At 32.6% G+C, this 21,896-nt stretch overlaps 1 pseudogene; it reads left to right on the top strand.

The window, feature by feature from the left end:
* The window catches only part of LOC149207071 (protein CHUP1, chloroplastic pseudogene), a 65,699-nt pseudogene that overhangs the window by 24,650 nt on the left and 19,153 nt on the right, over positions 1-21,896 (top strand).

Genomic DNA, 21,896 nt, shown 5'->3' on the forward strand with positions numbered 1-21,896 from the left:
CTAGCTCTCAAAGGGCCAATAGGATAGACACTTGAGGGATAAGATCCTATTGGGCCACCATCCCATCAGTCTTGTTTCAAAAGGCATTAAACCAATCCAACAACCTAAGAACCCAACAAACATGGCAAGAGATGAGACAACTCCATGTAGATGATAGAGTGGCAGTAATGTGGTTGAGAAGATGACATTGAACCCTTAGGGTGAGTACATGGTAGTTGAATTGGAAAACAAGAATACATGGTAGTTTCTAACTCATCCACATTTTATTAATGTGGTAGATGATTTGGCAGGGACATTGCAGCATACATGAGAGGTGATGTGATAGTGTATGGGACCCTTTATGTCATCTTGTGCTTTTCAAAACTTTTTATTGTTACTGGTTTTCTCATAGCTCTTCAAAATATTGGTAAACAACAAAGTATCATATATTTTGAAAGGTAAAGTGGATCCCAAGTCGAGAATTTGGTCTTGGCCTAAGTTTGTTGTGGGCTTGGAAAAGGCTTATTTCCTCCCAATTCCTAACACCCAATATGCCTCATAGGATCCAACATGATGAGGTGGGGTGGTATTGTCTGAATGTTTGTTGAGCCACATATCATCATAGTTTTGGGTTGAATAAAAGTGGAGCAATTTGGGCCAAGATTAGACCACGTGGGTCCCTTGTTAGTGAAATTGTTGCAATCTATGTATGTTAGTTGAGAGTGGTTTGTTGTGATGTGTCAAGGTAAGGCCCATACTAGGCATAGGAGCACTAGGAGGAAAACATTTAGTGGATTGAAGAGTAGCCTGATGTATCATGGATCAGTAAACAAAGAAATTTCTATCAGGTTCAACAAGTGAAAATTTACATAAAGGGAAGTATCGGGGCACCGAGTTGATGGGATACTAAATTTCAGGGAAAGGATTTTATATTGTAATTTGATTGGATTGCATAGGCTGTTTGGATTAGCACCCATTGAGATAAGCTCTTGGTTCTAGCAATCAGTACCATGTTTCAAGGTGGTTAAAACTCAAGCGTTGAGGCTGGAAATTTGGTGTTTTCAAGTGCCAATTTCAGTTAAAGGTTGAAAAACAAATGAAGCTTGAATAGGAACAAACCAGTGATGTCATCTGGTATATAAGTGAAACAAAATGATGTGATTTATAAAGTAGTTCTATGCATATCAATGTGAGGAAGTGTTTTGGATAGGTAGATATTGGACCAACATTTTGAGGACGGATTTTCGAAACCATGTATAAGAGCACCATGCAGGAAAGTTTGTCAAGGATTAGCACCCAGAATGTGGGAAAGAAGGAAATTTGTTAGGCTTATGTTGTGGGTTATTAACTATGGTAATAGTTACAATCCATAGTAAAAATAGGTTGTTTTTCATCTTCACACCCTAACGTAAATATATACATAGATAAATTCATGACATAATAGATAGATATACATATAGAGATATGTGCCCATAAATGTGAATGCATAGGTATAAACATAGATACTTGAGTATTTAGATGATGTAGTTGATGCTTTGTAAAGGTCTCATGCTGCGAAAATTGATTTATTAGGATGGTGAGTCATGATGGTTGGAATGTAATAGAGACATTACAATATTAATAAATCTTTGTTTTGGGATAATTTCTTTGTACACAAATAATGCATTGAACTATTTGTGTTTATTTTTTATAGTTGTGTTGAACATAATAGATTTATCGCAGAAAATAGGGGTATACTTAAATTTTTTGTTTTGAATAACTAAGATATTTCCGATAAGGAATAATGACAAGTGTAGATTCTACATGTCCTTCATCATTGCAAAATTGTCTAGGTTCCCATAGTCCCTCATAGATGCCTAGGGTGAGAATTCATCTACTTGCAGGTGATGCTGAAAGGGCTAGTGTCTAAGGGGTTTCATTGGCTAATTCACCCCAAACCTATGTCTTCCCTCTATGCACCAACAAATGGTTTTGTTCCTGGGATAGAGATTTGTAATTGAAGGGGATGTGGATTCCGACTAAGGAGGAGGTATAGAAGTGGGTACATAAGAAGGAATACAAATTTGTGATAGAATAGTTGAAAAATGATTAAATTAGTCATGATAAATGGTCACAAATAAGTGGTTGATTGGTTACCAATACTTTCAGAGAAGGTCAAAAAATAGTGCCCTGTTGTATTGCACAATTGGAATCCTAAATTAGTGAGAAGTCTAAATTATGTAAACAACAAGATTTCATGCATAATTGATTTTTGGTTGAGTAGTATATGGGAGGTATGTGTTGCACTTGCGATAGATAGAAGGACAATAGGAAAGGACAAAGAAACAATCAAAGGAAGCACATATTGGAGGTTGTGAAGAAGATATTAACATCAAACACTTTCTCAATGAAATATCACGCCTAGATGATGCTGAGAGATTACAAAACTAAAAAGGAAAGGACAAGGTAGGAAACCCTTAACTTAGTTTAGGACAAGAAGAACTAGTGTATGCCATTGACCTTGCTTGGGCCATACCCTATGTTGAACCCATGACCCTGCATGCATTTCCAAGCCAAGAAGTAAGATCACCAAATAATTTGTGCAGCTACTTTCAATTAGTGATGAGATTATCAAAGCTAGTCAAGATAGTGGAAGTAGTCAGACAAGACCTAAGATAACAGTAAATCAGCCAAGGGAATCATAAAGAATAACTACAAAAAGAATCATGAGAAATGTTTATTTTACCACATCAATACCAATATTTAATGGCATTGGATCATAGGATCTAGAGAAACATAATTTCATTTGTGATGGAATCTCAAGAAAGTCCAAGATGAAAAAATAAAAGTGGTGCAATTGGAGACCACTTTTAGGGATCGTGCATTAACCTGGTACATTAAATATAAGAATACTGCACCAAGAGGCCAAGGTAGTGAATTGGAAAGAATCAAGCAAGCATTTTTAAAGAAGTACGTTATAGAAGCCAAAATCAAATTTTAAATGTATCATGTAGATTAAGGATATTAAACAACATGCCATCAAGTTAGTATTGGATTTTGGTCAGAGGTTCAAAGTTTTGTTGGAATGGTTATCATTTCCAATTCCAAATGCAAAACATATAGAATGGTTTATTGCGGGTCTATTGTCGCGTATATGTGTTTCGTTAACTCAATAGAAAAAATTCACATTCTAAATCTTGGAAACTTTCATGAAGCTAAAATCATTCCCTGTAGGTAGTGAAAACAATGTAGGGACATAATTCCATCTAGTAGCATTAATAATATAGTTGCAGGACGTAGCGAAAGGAAAGGAGAAGTGCAAAGAATTTTGGTGCAATATATGTAGAAAGGAGGGACATCATAGGAGCAAATAGACAACTGTCCTAAAGTATATGGCTATAAGAGCAAAAAAATTGTTGGTGCAAGGTAGGGTACTATGGTGTGAGGTTTGTAGAGTTTAGGGTCATATACCTATATACTGTACAATGATGTAGAAGTATCAAAGCATGGTAAAAAATCTATTCTATGACTTTTCCAAGTTGATTGGGGATGAAATACATGTTGTAGGTTGGATTTACTAAGAGAGCACACTACACATACACACAGAGTATATGAAGCAGAAGGATTTGAAGTTGCAATGTGAATCTATAACACACCTGGAGCATATAATCCAATAAGATGCCAATGGATGCAAAGAAGAGGACGGGGATTTCATTGTAAGGGTAGAGGAGGATTTGGAAGAGATAAGGGCCCAAATATATTTCATAGGGTTTCCCTAACCCCTGCCTGAATTTCACCTACTATGAAAAAATTTACCATGCTACCAAAGATTATCCTAAGCTTATTTCTAAGTAGCATGAGAGAAGGGGAAAAAACATGGACATGATAGCTATTGAAGAGCATGCATATCAACCACAAGTACAATAATTTATGTGGAGAGGAGGAAGGGAAATATACAGATGCTAGTGGACAAAGAAGCCAACCATACCAATGGGTGAAAAAAGTAGTAGAGGCACCTCCTAGGTTTGACCTAGTGAGAGGAAAAGAAACATATAAGGAAGTTAGAAGGGAACTGGCTCTGACAGAATGGGGTCCCTCAGGTTTGACCACATAGCAAGCCATACATGTATATGATATACCTCTGATATATGACAAGTACACACCAATGGAAGTAGATGGAGAGATAATCCTCATCAAGAATTTCTTGAAAAAAATGTTTATAATTAATAAAGGACATATCATACCTAGAGAAATTGCACACGATTATTAACTAGCGTGTGCAAGAATAGCTACTACCTATAGCAAAAACTTCTAGGTTTGTAGCCAAGCAGATTATGCAGAAGAAAATAACAAGTATGGAATTAAGAATTAATGCACATATCAAAGCATATGCTATGGACCGCATTATCATGGACCTAGGTTCGGATGTTAACAGTATTCCAAAGTAGAAATGGGAGATAATGGGTACACCAAAGTTGATTTGTTCACCTATCCAACTAAGAATGGTAAATCAATCAAGAATCTTTACAATTGGCAGGTTAGTGGGAGTAGAATTTAATATTGATGGAGTTAAGAGAATTGCTAATTTTGAGGTAATCAAGATTGTGGATAATATTAATCTTTATCTTGCATTACTTGGGATTGATTGGGCCTTTGACAACCAAGTTATAATCAAACTTAAGAGAAGGTAGATGATTTTTGAATTAGGTGAATTGAGCATGACAATACCATTAGCTCCAATGGAGGGAGATTGATATGTGGAACCGGTGAGAGATGGATTTAGCACAAAAGATGTCAATAATATTTACAATGTATGGTGCACAAGAATGATTACGTAAATCCAACTGTCGATGGGGTACTAAACTAGAAAACTATTAATTCCTATGCATTCGACTCAGATGAAGCACTTTACAATTGGAAGCATAGGTTGCATGAAGTATCCACTAGAAGATGTGCATGTATTACCCGTGAAGTGCACCATATCAGATTAGAGGTATGTGAAGCTATGGAATATGATGGAATAATAGACGTATGTGCCCTTGTGGAACAATTTGGGACAAAGGTACTAGAGTGGCTCAAATTTCTTACCTTGGATGTAGCTCTCAAAGAAACTACTACACAATGGTGAGCTATGAACAAAAGGATAGAGGACCAATAGGAATATAGAACTTTGTTGTAGATTGTGCATAGAACGCAAAAAAGAGAATGTTGTAGAACCACATAAACCTATGGAAGTTGGAACTAGCTATCAAGAACTAATAGGATGAAAAACTATGTGAGGAGAAAAAGGAAAGAAGTGCCAGAAAAAATCAATATATGGAAAAAACCAAAAACCATTCATTAATGCCCATTAAGAAAAAATTTCGTAATTGAATTCTTTTAGATTGGAAAATATTATCAGTGTAGTCATGGATAGGACAGTCATCTGACTCAGTTCATGCATCAAGGCATAAATCATATGAAGGAATCAATATGAATGGGTATTCAATCATGTTTAACAATTTGGGAGTTATTATGGCTAAAATATCACATAGAAGGGTAAGCAAGTATAAATGGCTTATACATAATTAGCAAGACTCATTTTTCTTAAGTTATTTGGGGAGTAGAAAGAGATCCAAAGTTGTGAAGCACACTCCTATTACAAAGTTTGGAGTTATAAAAGCAGCCATGACAACACCCAAAGGAGGTGTCTATGAAAACAAGTACAAAGACACTAGGGGTTCCTCCACCCCTTACAAAAATAGAAGGGGAAGAAACAACATTTGTTAAGCCAATTATTAGACAATTAAAAAGTAAATATGCCACAGAGAAATACCACCACACCATTGTTCTACCTCAAGAAGGACCCAAAGAATTATATGGTGCCACCATTGATTCCATCTATAGTGATCAGAGAAGGAAACATGATTAGAACAATAGAGAACTTAAAGTTTTTTATCATGAGATAACAAACACAAGGAAATTCCCATGGTTGACACTAGAAAATACCTTAGAGATGTTGAGAACCTAGATGACCTTGTCATCATAGTGGAGACACAGAATTAGGCATGCACCCTAAAATGATTAGGTATCTTAAACTTGCTTTAAATCCCGTGTTTTGAAAGAAGCACAAAAATTACTATATGTGTTAAATACCCAGTGAGGTATGTTCATGGATGGTTCTTATGGCTACATCATCTAGTATCCATAAACATGAAGGTTATTGCTAAAATTTTAGTGCTTCCCATAATGGGAGAAGACTTGAAACCATACTTTATGGATAAAAGCAAAGAAAAAGAACTCATTGAGGAATTCAAGAAAAAGCATGGCACATGTTGAGCTAATTTATTATCACAAATTAACACAATTATTCATTATCAATACAGGTTTGTAAAACTTGGAGGCAAGTCCACAGTATGTGGATATCAGGTATAGCCAAGCTTAGAAGATGAATTTTGAAGAATTAAATAAGTACATATTACAAATATAAGTTTTTATTACCAATTTATAACTCACTTTTGCAATGAAAGAAAGATGAAGTGGCTCTTAATTCAAGAGATCCATTTGTGTTCTTCTCTCTCAATTATCACTTAATGAATAGAAATTAGAGTTCATGAATTGATAATAGCTTAAGATGCATAAATAAACAATGAAGGAGACTCTTAACTTAAGAGATCTTTGGGCATTTTTCATCACAATTCATTCATCATTATGCTGTCATTTGAAAACTGAAAATACATAAGAAAAATTGTTTGCATGTAACAAAGGAGAATTCTAGTTTTAATCTATCAATTCAATAGAAGGAGAATTCAACTTGAACAATTTGTTGTCCCATATTACTAAAGTGATAAACAAAATAAAATTCAATCATATAAATCATCACACATCAATTCATAAGCAAATCTGAAACAAAGCAAATAAACAAATTCTAAAGTAATCAGTTCATAGAAAATTAAGCTAATCTAACAATGAAGTGTACTTAGCTTGGAGTGGGGGCCCTCCACCCTTGCCTTGCACATTTGAGGCTGCTATCAAATGCTGAAACTTCAGTCACTCATCTACACCAATGAATAGAAAAATGAAAGTAGAACAGGTTCTTCAAATTAATCTCCAAAATTCAAATGTCTCAGTATAAAATTATACAAAAATTACATATCATAAGCCTTCAAAGTCATGGCAATAGAAGTTTATGAAACAAACCGATCTAAAGTCTCTCTAACAATCATATCTATTCATATCCATCTATCTAAGTCTAATTCATTCAATCCATCCCAAGAAATATGGACAATCCCATGAAATCACAAAACTGCCTTATTTCCTAGGGATTTTCTAGGTGACTAGTCATGTTTGACCAGCCTTGACCGGGCCTAATAAAGCTTGTTTTGACCAAACCAAGTGGAATTAGTTCAGTCCTAGTTCCCAAGCTTTCCATCCATGCATCTAACTCGAGCCCAAGTGTCCTGCAAACATGTCATCCACATAGCTATTACGGGAATTTATGATTCTGTCAAAATTTGCACTTGAAATCAAATTTTCATAAAAACTTTAGAAATTGAAAAATTAAAATTAAATACTTGAATATGCATGAAATACATCAAAATGGGATGGATATAATGGAAAATATAAGGATTAAGTAAGTTTCCTCAAGCAAAAATAGATCAAAATTGAGGGCCAACAGCACACGCAGGGATGCATGTGGATTTATATTCCTAGTATAAATCAACATGTGGTCATATTTGCAACACAAATTATGGAATGCTAGTTATTGTGCAAATGATAGGACCAAGTCCCAATATGAGTAATAATAACAACTACTAAGTGCACAACAGGGGTCCAGATAAATTAGGACACATTTTTACATAACTAGTTTTTGATTGATTTTTGGGGGCACAAGATAAAAATATAGAGTTCCACTTTTCGTCGCTCCTAATATTGAACTCGCTCATCACATGGAGGGAATTAGAGGAGACACAATTTCCAGCTACATAATATAAATTGTTCATGGCACTTTGATATGCCTCCTTGCGGCATACCACTAATAAGAGTTAGCAACATGATAATAATTCTATCGTCCATGTGTATAAGGAAATAGTTCAGCACATAATAGGACGCATCTTGTGCATATATCCTCATATCGTTGAAGTATATATTATGATCGCATGCTCCAAAGAGACACCACACTTCATGTGTATAAATCCAAAGAGGGATTTGGAAAAGTAATCAATACTAAGTCATTACAGGTTAATGGAACACAAAGTCAACAATAATATTAATGAGTGGGACACATATTGGAAGGTACCATTAACAAAGGAAGAGGAGCCCAAAAATATTAAAAGTAGTAAGGACCAGTTAGTTCACAACTGTGCATCATATATTAATCAAGGGAATGGTATAAAATATTCATAGGAGGAAGATACTACATAGGTAGGGGAGAAGTGGACAACCTTCAAACCAGTACACAGCCAAAGTGGAAATCCACCAAACCAACAAACACTGAGAGTTATTCGTTGATTGAAGATGAATTGGAAAATGGGGACCACGTAAAGGAAAGAACCGATGAAATATTGAAGAAAGTTGCCAAGACAAAGGAACAATTGGAGAAACTGTGACAATTATTTGGAATTAGTTAAATCCCCATAGCAAAACCAGGAGGGACAAAGCATGTAGCAACACAAAAAACCCCTATCATAATTGAACCATATTCAACAACATCACAATTGCAAACAACAACAAGGGAGCATCACATCATTTAGATATCACCAAGGGAAATGAGATTTCCATTGGAGGGGATACAAAAACAAGCAAAATAACTAATACATATAGAATTTATTTTTTCACAATCGATGCATGATAGTTTACATCAATTACAATATGATATTTCCCAAGAGATTCAAATCTAAATAGAAACCACAAAAACAGAATTAACACAATTTTCAATGACACATGATGCACTAAATGCATAAAACTGTAGCTAAAGGTCGAGAGAGAACAAGTAGAATAGCTAGAATAAAAGCTAAATGAAGTAGTCGAGGAGGTCTATCTCAACCTCCTAAGAACATTGATGGTGATAGACATACCAACAATACAGAAAGTAACAAATATTAGAGAAGACATACAAGGGCTTAAGGACAATATTGTAGTGATGGACTCACAGATGAAGCCAACCACTACACCAGAAGAACATAAGTGTAGAGAAAAGGAATAGATGATCACAACAACTATCGACAAACTAAGAAGATTAGATGAGGAGTGTCGCAAATTGAATGAGAAAGGACTCCATATATGGACAACATCAATGAGAAATGAAAAACTTAATGTTAACATAATACATAAAGTATAGACTACATAGGAAACATCTCATAAGATCATGGACAACTTAATCTCCTTACAACTTGATAAGCAATGGGATGCCATACAAGAAGAAACACAATTGGTAAAAAAACTAAATAATATGAGAATTGTGAAGCGGTAATTTTCACACAAGTTTGAGATCTTATAGGAAAAGGGGTTCATAGTCACTCATGATATTGGGACTATGCCTCAAGTAGTCAAGAAAGAAATACAGGACAATATAGAAAAGTTTAATACCCCCATGACAATTGAGCTTGCAAATCAGATTTGGGGACAATCAGAGGACATCTAGATAAAGGTCACCATAAAGAATCAGAAAGTAGAGGCTCTCATTACAAAAGTAATGGAAAAAATTCCATTAGTAGCTTGACAAGCAGATTTAGTGGCTTAGGATGGGCCACAAGTGAGTGTTTGGGGCCTGTTGGAGTAGCATTTTGAGGAAGGATTTTGGGAACCACAAAGAGGAGCATTGCACATACAGATACTGCACAAGAAAGTCAGCCAAGGATCATTCCACAAAATGCAGGAAAGAAAGGAAGTTGTTAGGCTTAGGTTGCGTGCTTTTTCCCATTGTATAGTTACCACCCATAATATAAATAGGCTGTTTGTCTACTTTTCACCCTAATGTAAATCTATAAATAGATAAAGCCACAATGTAATATATAGACATACATAGAGAGATATGTTCCCATATATGTGAATGATGTTGTATACGTTGATACCTGAGTATTTTGATGATGTAGTTGATGTTTTGTAAAGATTTTACATTGTAACAATTGATCTATTAAATTGGTGAGTTGCGACAATTGGAATGTAATGGAGACTTTACAATATTAATAAAGATCTATTTTGGGATAATTTATGTGTCTTTGTATAATGTGGTTAATTGTTTTTTCGTTTTGTTTTATAATTATGTTGAACATAATGGATTTATTGTATAGAATAGGGGTATATTTAAACTTTATGTTTTGAATAACTAAGATATTGGATGAAGGCTACAAGTGTATAATCTACATCTCCTTCATCACAACAGAACTGTCCAAGTTCTTGCAATCCCTCATAGATGCTTCAAGAGAGACTTCACCTTGTCATGGGTGATGCTAAAAGGGCCAGTGATTGAGGGTTTTTGTTGGCTAATTCACTCCAAACCCGGGTTTGACCTCTACATGCCAATAGTAGAGGTACATGAGTTTGAAAAATAATGAGAAGAGACAAAGAGCTGAGCTATAAAAATGAGTACTACTATTACAAAAAGACCATTGTGAGTGTTGAACTAAGTAGATAAGAGACAAATATTATTGAAGTGTGCTAAAATTATGTTGAGAATGTAAAATATCTTAGATATGGAGCTACTATGTAAGGTAGAATACAAAATATGAAGTGTTAAATCTTTATTTGTAGATTTATCTTTGAAAAGAAAAGGTATTAATAAGTACATCTACGAGGGATAAATTATGATCTGGTGGAAATTCAAATGGCTCAGAGAACCTAAGAAATAAAGTTTGCAATTGAGAAAAAAAACCAGAGAGACGAAGTAGATCTTTGAGTAAATATTGTTGTTAGGGTGACCTTTTAATTGAAGCAACATCGATCTAAGTCTAAAAATTAATGGAAATGGGATTTGAGTGGCCAGATAAAGTTGATTTTTTCAAATCAAGGAGATTGGTGTCTCTAGCAAGTTGGTGCCTCCAAACAAGTGGGTGTTCGTGCCTTCAACAAGTTTGTCCCTACATACAAATGGGAGTTGCTGCTTCCATCAAATGAGTACTTGCAAATAAAAGGGGTTCAGTGCCTCCCGTAGGTTGTTTCCTACAAAATCTAACATAAATTAAAGTTGGTGCTTGCATTTACACTAAAATCAAAAGAAGGTTTTTTTTTTTTTAATATCATAAGGGTTTTTGCGTAAATTATGTGTTGATATGGTGTGAATTTTAATTGATTAACGATTGTGTTCTTTATTTCTTTAAATTGTTAAAAAGTGATTGATATTATTCACCCACCCTCCCAGTATCAACTTAATTTCCAACAGGTGTTACTATGTTTTCTTAAAATATTGTAAGCTAAATTTGTTTTAGGTCACTATGTCAAGTACCTTGAGATTGGTAATTATAAATGGTAGGTCATGGGCATACACAAAATCAAAAGAATTCCAAGCATGAGCCATTAAAAGTACCTTACACTCTTAGGCATAGGCTTAACCCCTACGCCCAATATGATATGATTTCATATACCATTTGTTAGACCCAACGTTCAATTTCCACCCTAACCCATTTTTTACTTCAACATATCACATTCATTGCTTTATTGTGTTATGTGATATCTTTAATTAATGTGTAGAATGATGATGGAAGAATGGGTTTGGCCTTCAGGCCATATAAAAAGTTCAACAAGGTGAGGTCTCATGGATAAACTAAGAAATTTGGCAATAGCTCATGTGATCCTCAACAATGCTTGATTTTTAGAAAAACTTGTTATGGATTGATAGAGATTCCTCTATAAGATAATTTCTTAGATGATATTAATATGAAATCATCTCTATAGACTTCACTAATTATGTATGTACGAGATGCTTTTTATATAAATTATTATGTTATTCCTTGTAAATATCAAATTCTTTCATATTTGTAGTTACTATAATATCATAATACTCCTACATTTCTATCATTTCCATACTGTGTAACCACTACAATTTCTAATATTGTTGTAGTAATTATTTTAACAATATTATTTTTTCGATGATCTAAAGATTATTTTTTATATGTAAAAAAATGCTTATTAACCGAGATCCATCCTATTTAATACCCATGCTTTCCGTAATACTACAAAGCAACTAATAATAAATGTGTCTTTGTTGAAATTAACTTCTATGTTTATAAACAATATTAATGTAGTTAAGATGGGATACATTTGCACTTTTTTATGGCCTTCAAAAAGGACTTTTCAAATGAATGAAATATATCAACCACATAAAGCTTTATATAAACCTATTTAAGTCTTCATTACAGAGCGGGTATAACCGTCTTAATATATCATATAGAACAACATAAAATTGATCAGTAAACGTAAACATTAGTAAACATTTTGTAAATTCATAATAATGCCTACTTTGTATTTCTTTGTTCCTGTTATTCTGAATATTAGTTAGTAACCTTTCTTTAGAAACGATCCCATTTGTAGTTAGTGTAGCCAGAGTTCCTATAATCCATTCCATGTCGAGGAGCCTCCTTTGAGTAGAAATACAATTTTTAACCATGAAAAGGAAGTGTTCCTGCTTATGTTTCTAATCTCTTAAGTTTATTTTAAGAGACCCATAGTTGAGTGATTAGGGCAAAAGAAATTAAAACATTCATATGTAAACACATATTTTTAAATAATTATTCATTGAATTGATTAGTTATTCTTAGTAGATATTAGTCTATTAAGAGAGATAGAATTTATTGTTAATTAAAAATATTTTGTGATGATTTGTGTATAACAATTTACAACAATAATGTAAAAATGTTGAATCTAATAAAAAGTTGAAATGCATTATATTCTAAATTTATTTTATTTATTGACATATCTCTATAGTTTCACATAGAAACACACATGTTAGGGGAAAGTAATAAACCTAACTCAGAAGACATAGAAATACACATGTTAGGGAAAAGTAATAAACCTAACTCAGAAGACATATTTAACTTGGGCATTATCTCTCACATGTAGAGATTTGAAATATGTATCTACAAAAACCATTACAATAATCAAATATTGTTTATAAAGGCTTCTAGAAAGGAGATATAGACATTCAATTTCCATTTTAACTTTTAGATCTATGTTATGTGTTGGTTTTTGCATGAGGAAAATAAATTGTGTTTATATTACCACACTAATAGTTAATAGTTAATATTTGTAGGAGGAAGAAAAAATACGTGGCTTTGATTTTTAGGGATCGTTGGAAAACTTTGCATTGTAGATTCCAAAGGAGAGAGATGATTTTTTCCAATTCCAAATGTTTCCATTCTACATGTATTTTTGGTGGTTTTTTTTTACTTCATTAAGGGTTTTTATAAGAAATTTTATTTAATATTAATATGTCAAACTTTGGATGAAACTAGTATATCAAGATTGAAATATATGCAAAGTGGTATTTAAAATTGTGTATGCACTTATTATAGTGAGTGTTGTAAAATATATTTTCTAGCTTAGCCGCCTTTGGCATATTGTTGTTTTGCAAAATTTACATTTCAACTTAGCTTCTTCTAGAACCTTTTAAGAGTAAATCCATTCAATACCTTTTTCCTTTGAGTTTTTAGTATTTTGGTTTAATTTTACCTCATTGATATGATTTAGCATTATTTTAATGTTTGTGGGAAAGAAGTACACTCATAGTTTAAAATTAGTGATTTATGAAATTTTCAAATTGGAAATTAGGATTCTTATGAGATATAAAGCCTCAAAATTCCAAGTGAAATTGTGAAATCATAGTAAAAGGCTCAAAAATATGAATATATCTCTTAAAAATAGTAAAATAACAACCATTAGAACCTTATAATCAACAAATTAATGTACTTTAAACCATGTCAGAATGTACATAGCCATAACATGATTATCTATAAGTAAAAACCTCACCTTTAAAATGTATATCTAACTATATCTATTGTGCAATTTACAATCAACACACAGACTATTTAACTAATTAGCATAGAATTTTCGAAAACAAGAGCAAATATGACTTTGTAGTGACAATATTCCTTACTTGTGATTTCAGAGTTGAACATTGTTTGAATTCTGCCAACTGCAACAAAATTTTTGGGGATGACTCTCCACCCAACCCTAGTCTCAGTTGTACATAATCTGTCTACAAAAGGCCACCCTCGAGTCCTCAATCAACTACTACTGACAAGGAATCCTTTGTCTCACAACACTTTTGTTCCAAAAAAATGAATGAACTATCTCATCCTTCTCATCATCCATTAAATAGATCATCGGTTCCAAAAATAGAAAGGGGTCTGCATGCACACATTCCATGTGTCAACATGCCAACTTTTATTTCTTTATTTTAAGTTTTACTTAATTCAATATTTCTCCTAAATTTAGCTATTTTTTTTTTTTTTTAACTTTTGTGTCAACTTTATTTATTCATACTATTTTTATAGTTTACATATATATATATAACTCTAGTTCATTATTTATTATTATTATATTTTTTTCATTATTTATTATTTATTTGCTTACATATTAATATTATTTTACTTAATTTAATATTATTATTATTTAGGGACATTAAATACTCCCTCTCTTTAAGGAAATTCATCCTGAAGTCAAGTTGAATTATTTAACTTTTATTTTATTTTGTTTGGTTATTTATTACTTCAAGTTTTCCCTATACCCTCTGTTGAACTAGTATACCAGTAGGCATCAAAAGTTTACACATCACAAGGGAAAACCTAAGGAATCTCTGTCCTTTTAACCAAATTTCAGAACCATACATAGAGCGTCATCGATCTATACCATAGCCCAAGGATGGCCCCAAGGCTCGCGCCAAGGCTTATATCTTATCTGCCCCAAGGCAGGCTTTCAGTCCTAGTACTCTTGGACTCTGGGAATCTCATAAGGCTGGCCCACTCCCTCCACAGTCACTAAGGTGCATAACCCCAACCATCAAATTCCTCACACCCCCTCAGGACTTCGGCATACCAACCTAATATTACACGGTCAACTTCCTCAGGATTGTCTCATAGCCCCTCAGTATTTGTACAGGACAAAGTAACCAATGACATATTTAGTGTTGATTATGTCCCCATCCCATATTGTGTTACATATTCTCCCTCACAAATATGGGCTCCCAGGATATCATCAAATAAACCAGCACTCTTGGTCCATTTGTGGATTTCTTGTTAATCAAAACATCTAAATATTCAACCAATGCATTAATTATAACATCATAGTATCATAGAAAATATTCCACAGGCCAAGTCTTGCATGTCATCATGAGACATAACATCATTTTTAAACATAGTATTTTGAATAATAAAGAATTGCATGCTCATGCATCTCATAAAATCTACATGCAATTACCACATGCTTCACATCATGAAATATCATCATAAGTTTTAACATCAACATATCTTCTGAAAGATATATCATGACATCTCATAATAAATAGAACCACATGTCAACATATCCTCATAACATATCATAAATATGAAAATCATCTCAATACACATCAAATATGGAGAAATAATACACTTTAAGTATTATTATCATGAATCAATTTCATTTTCTTATATAAGCAATGAATATCAACTATGAAATAAGATTATTCAACATCCATCTAGAATATAGGTTATCTCATCCATATTATTAGTTTCATGTTTTCGTCAAAATATCAATTACTTTTAATGATCATTTCATATTCTTTCAACTAGGAAGTTGATAATTTACGCAGTGGTTAAAGTCATTTATGTACATCATTAAACTTTGAATGAACCTCAACATTTTAAGCCTTAATATCTTGTCATGTATTCTTCCTTACCCAATGGAATTTAGTGAAATTCATCATTAATATATTATTGGTCGTACAATAATTCCTTAAATTGCCAATATCAAATTTAAAATCCTCTAGTTTTACTTCAATTTACACCTTTGGCTTACTGATTCCAAGATTGTTGTATGTAATCGCGTATAAATAATAGGTCATTATGCATTGATTTTTTCTCGTGATTAACTCACCCATACAAAGGGTTGGTTGATCCTTGTTGATGTATCCATCAATTTCGTAATTATTGTTGCTCACCCTCAAATATTTTCTTATCTCCTCAAGTTCCCATCTCAATACCACTTGATCTCTGTTATTGTAGATTCACCCTTCTTCAAGTTGGACTAGGGATTCTTCGACTTCATTTTTTGCTTGTTAAATACTATCTTTGGTTCATAATTTGAGGTATTGAATCGTCACCACCATTTTCATCCACCAAAATATTTTATATAGTTGGTGTGCTTGGCAATAACTTCTTCCATTTCCTAGGGCACAAGCTTGATAAATTTCTTCTAGAAAAAATCTCAGTATATTATCAATCTAGTCTTGAAAGATGAGTGAAATTTAGTCAAGTACATCCTCTTTTAGTTGATTCTAACTTCTTTTGTCAATTTACGCATAATCCTTCTCAAGGACTTATTATAGAATTTTCATAGACCTTTCTTACACTTCATGCTAGGATTTTCCTCATTAATCTTCATAGTCTATCTCCTTTTCCAAAAGTAGATTGTTGCTATTCTTGAATATTTAATGCTTAATCATTTTCTTCATTTTTTCATTTCTCACCAATTATAAGTTTTCGTAACTAAATATATGGACACTTAAAATTGCATAAATCATCAGTACAACCCTTACCAATAATATTTAGTCATCGTTCATGCTACTTAGTTCACTCATCAATATCCTTAAGAAAATTTGTTGTTTGAAGGAGACATTCCTTTACTTCCTCATACTATATAAATACATTTTTTCCTACTAATATCAATTTCTTAAAATTCCATGTCTACTAGCTTCATACATGAAAAAATCTTCACTTTCTTGAATTTAAAGAAAAAAAATAAAAACATATTATCAAGTCAACTTTAACTTTTCACCACTACTAATTGTAGTTCCTCAACTATTATGGATATTTTTATGAAAATAAAACTTATGTTCCTGCAATTGATCAATTTTATTGAGTATTATCTATGTTTAAACTATTCCCAAAAAAATTCCCTCAAATTCTAGAATAGGCTACTCGTCGTTGATTTCTTACACTCATTTATGAAACTTGCAAGTTCATCCATATCCCTTCATCCACGAGGTAATTTTCTCAACATATATTGCTAATATGGTGTATGAAACTTAGAACTTTCCTTCAATTCTTAAAATTTATATATTGCTTCCCATTTTGAATTTATTTGATGTCATAAAAAAGTCATCATCTTCTATCAACATTAGCTGCTTCTATTCTACACCCATTGTATGTTGAGCATTTTTTGGGTTTAATGATCTAGATAAACATCTTGTGTCACAGTTTTTAGGAATTAACCATACATATTACAATAATTAATGTATATTAATCATCATGCAACATAAATTGGAGATCCATAAATGCAATAAATTTCCTTAAAGTGAACAACTTATACTAGATAACTCTTAAAAAAAAAACCAAAAAACCCATAATGCAAATATTAGATTGAGATTTAATACTTTCCATTATCAAGCTACATACCACCACAAAGTTAAGAAATAATTGAGGACACTATAATTGCTAATTGGTCAAAATATTATTACCATTGTTCCCCCTCCATGAAATGACTCATAGAAAAAAATAAAAATATATTCGACAAATGTTATTTCAATATACATAATAATCTCCATAAATCCATCTTATTTTTATTTATTTTAAAATTTAATTGTAAACATGATTTCACATTTATATATAAACATTCCCTCCTTGGAAATATCTTAAATTAAGAAATAAGAGTAATATAATTCTTTGTTATTTGAAAATACAAAAATAATTAACAATTTCTAAAAAAGCTACTTACCCAAAATCTTAGCTTCAATTATAAGCGTACCTCCTATGTATCAATATTGACATTTATTTTAAAACCTTAAGGAAGTGATCAAAGTGAAAAGTCTTTATTACCTTGGGTTTATTTGTTTGAATCCATATATATTTGATTTCAAATTTGTTCTTTTTTTTAATTAATATCATGAATACCACTGGATAAGCATGGCTCATTAAAACTATTTATAAATTTAAAAATAAATATAAAAATTGTAGAGAGAAAAAAATCCAAAATTTATTCTTTATTCTACATTATATAAATGTATAACTTTTTTCACATAATTGTCACTTTATAAACAAGTTAAGAGTAAAAAATATTAAAAATAGTCTTACAAACAAATATGATAGTATCCCCATTCGAAACACATTAATAACCTTACTTATTTAACATTTAATTAATTAATTAATTTAATCTATATATATAACAATTGTTTATGTTCAATAATTATTATTTAAATACATATATAATAATTTGAAAATACATCTCTAATCATTAAAACCTTTGCATAATATTTCTTCCCCATCTAATTTTATTTTAGAAATTACATTATTTAACATATATCTTTTTGTTTAGGTAAAAACGTTATTATCTTCCCTCTTCATGCGCATTCAACCACATCAATAAGTATAAGAATAAGGAAGGAATGGACTTGGTAAATTAATTTATCTAAGTAATGAAGTCTAGTGGTCTGCTTGAGTTGGGTGCATGCACAGACTTTGTAAGTTGGGTTGTCTTAGCTCAAACGATAGAGTACGTGACTTTGTAAGAAAATTTCATCTTCTAATTGGTTCAGGGTCTTTTATGAACTCTCTATGGGATCTGGTACATGCAAATTTAAAATTTTCATCTTTTAATTGGTTCGAGGTTTTTTATGAGTTCTCCATGGGATTTATTACATGCAAATTTAATTGTTAAGGAATGGTTGAAGGAATTCATATATTTTACACAAAGGTGTATGTGTCAACACACACACACTTTACATTCAGAGATTGCTCTAATATATAGATTTTCTCATTTCTAATTTGTTCCTAACTTAGAAGGAGAGTTCGAGAGAATTTCTCAACCATCTCAAACCAACATCTCAAATATAGGATGTAAGCCTTAACTCCAACATCCCCTATTAATGCTTACATTACATACATTTATTGAAATCATCCACGAACAACAAAATACACAATAATTCTTTAACTGGTTTACAACTTATCAGTATAGACTCCATGAGGTTGCCTCATAACCCTCTTAAAGGTGTAGTCGACAAGTTGGATCCCCGAGTTCGATTCCCGAATCAAGGACCTCTCGAAGTCAATTACCGGACAGTGTCCCAAGCCATCGCATAACCTCGTTAGAAGACCACCCCCATGTCCTCAACGAATGAGGGATTCTTCCCAAGATCCGCAACTACTGTACTATATGGACAATCATCCATGTTGAGCCTTTTCACTGAGTTGTTCTAAAAAAGTTTAAGAGGTTCAATTTTTTCATTGAATTCATCATCAGAATTCAATGGATATTCATCTATGGCTATATTTGTTGATTCTTTCCCTTTTAACATATCAATGGCTCGACTTCTGCAATTCTGCGTTGTATGCCAAATTTTCCTGCAACAGTAGCATTCAATTTCACTTTTGTTTGCAGTTTTCTTTTTCATTGTTGTCTTTGTAAATAATGCATTTTCTATTACAGAGTTCTCTTCTGTATCCTCTAGTTTTAGTCTCTTTTCTTTTGCGAGAAGTGTTGCAATTGTCTCATGCAATTTTTGTGAAGACATTTGACTCAAAGTCAAGACAACATTACTATAACTTGAAGGAAGACTATCTAGTAATATTTCTTTAGCATCTTCATCCTCTACTTTGGCACCTGCTTTAGTTAATTGTCTTATAAGAGACATTAAATTGTTTACATGAGTGGAAATAGATGTCTCTTCATTCATTTTCAGCCTAAATAATTGCAATTTTATGGAAAATTTTTGCATTTGTAGCTTTTACACCAAATAGATGAGTCAAATGTTCCTATATTTCCTTAGATGGTTTAGTGAGATCTACAAGATGTAATTACGCATCTGAAAGAGCAAGTCCAATAATAAACTTAGCTTTATTGCCTCTATTTTTCCATTCAATTAATTGTTTAACTTTTGTAGATGCTACTTCTGAACATTCACTATGCCAAACAACTTTTCCTTCATTAATTTCATTTGAAATTTTACTTTTCATGAACGGAAATTTGCGCCACTGAATTTTTATAAAACCATAAACTCCATGATCAAAGAAGAATATTAAAAAAATACTTGTTTAAACTTCAACACTGAGGTACCTTTCTGCAATTAAAAAAAATGCTTCAATTGCTTTGTGAAAACACCACTCAATGAAAACCAACAAGTTTGTCCTCACGTATCTTCTAATTTTCCAACACTCTCTTCTAATTTTCCAACACTCTTTGACTTACAGGAACGTGGTCACCTGTTAGAGTGTTGATCAGATTCAACGCGGAGAAAACGTGATTGTGGCTACGTTCAACGTAGGCTCCTCTGTCAACAGTATGTACTCCACCCACGAAATTAATGTCGTTTCAGACATTGGATGACACCGCGTGTTGTTCCATTCCATAATCAATAGAACGCTTTAAATGCCCGGAAGGAAACCTCTGCTCATTACCTTATTGGGTATGGAAGTGTGATATTGCCCGTTTTTGTCTAGCGCACTTCCTCCCATCACACCTAACATGTATGTCGTATGAACAACTTCCTCATCTACGCTCCACGACTTTTTCTAACAGTAGCCTCCACCTCGCCGTCAAGCTATGGCTCCTCCTTTGCATCTACACGCAGATCCACGTCATAGCAAGCTTAGAGACAATCTACCAACAACACACTATTAATTAATTACACAACCTCTCTCATAATCCCATCGTGAGCCTGAAGCTCCGATACCATGTTAAAGAATGGTTGAAAGCACTCATATATTTCACACAAAGGTGTATGGGTCAACACACACACTTTATATTCAGAGATTATTCTAATAGATAGAGTTTCTCATATCTAATTTAATACTAATTTAGAAAAAGAGGTTGAGAGAATTTTTTAACCATCTCAAATCAATATCTCAAATATATGATGTAAGCATTAACTCCAACATTAATTTGTCGTGGCTTGTGAGAAGAAAATTTAAACTCAAGTCAGCATTATTAAAAAAAACTCTGAGTTGGCTAAAATTAAATGAGGGGTTTTGTAACACCAGTCTTCAGTGCAATAGTTAGATCTACCATCAAAACTTAAACCGAAAAATCTGTCACAATTGGATAAATTTGCCAGGAAATTCATAGTCATTATTAATTTTTTTTGGTACAAGAGCTCCCTTTAATAATTGTTCCAATATCAAGTTTGTTTGGTCGCTAATGGTGATTTCCTATTTTTTCATTTATATCTGCTAGCCCATACAATTTAGATATCTCTTACAAATAATCTGTGTCCACATAGGTGAACTCATTGACAACTTAATTTCTTTGTAGTGGCAAAAATTACTTTATATTTGGAAAAGAAAAGTCCAAGTATCCTTTAAAGTCAAGCAAATATACAAGGTGATTAAATAAATAAATTAAAACGAAGTATTATGAATATAAAAGTGTAATTACATGAGGTATGAAGAATACATTGAAACATTTAGAAGAGTATATTTGTGACCGTACAGACTTAAAGATTGCTATGAATTAATTAAAGGTCTCGGTTTAGGCCAAAACTTTCTAGGCATGTTCATTTCAGTTCGTTGCCCTAACACTCTTTATCTCACCCATAACCTAGATCTCGTTGATCATTTGGCAATAATGACTAATAACATGATGGAGGGTCACATCAAGAGTTGTTGAATTAATGGCAAATTTCCGTTTGGACCAATTGAGCGTTGTGCTTTTCTCACCCCAAAACAAACTTTGAGAATACCAACCTTCACAAAATTTAATTTTAGAATAAATTCGTAGGTAAGAAGATCGTAGACAAAAATTAGAATCTTTTATTTTATTTTCCTTAAATAAAAATAATT

Source organism: Pinus tabuliformis, chromosome 1_2 (assembly GCF_031772625.1).
Source record: "Pinus tabuliformis cultivar Carrire ecotype Pingquan chromosome 1_2, CPIR1, whole genome shotgun sequence".
NCBI classification, from domain to species: Eukaryota; Viridiplantae; Streptophyta; class Pinopsida; order Pinales; family Pinaceae; genus Pinus; species Pinus tabuliformis.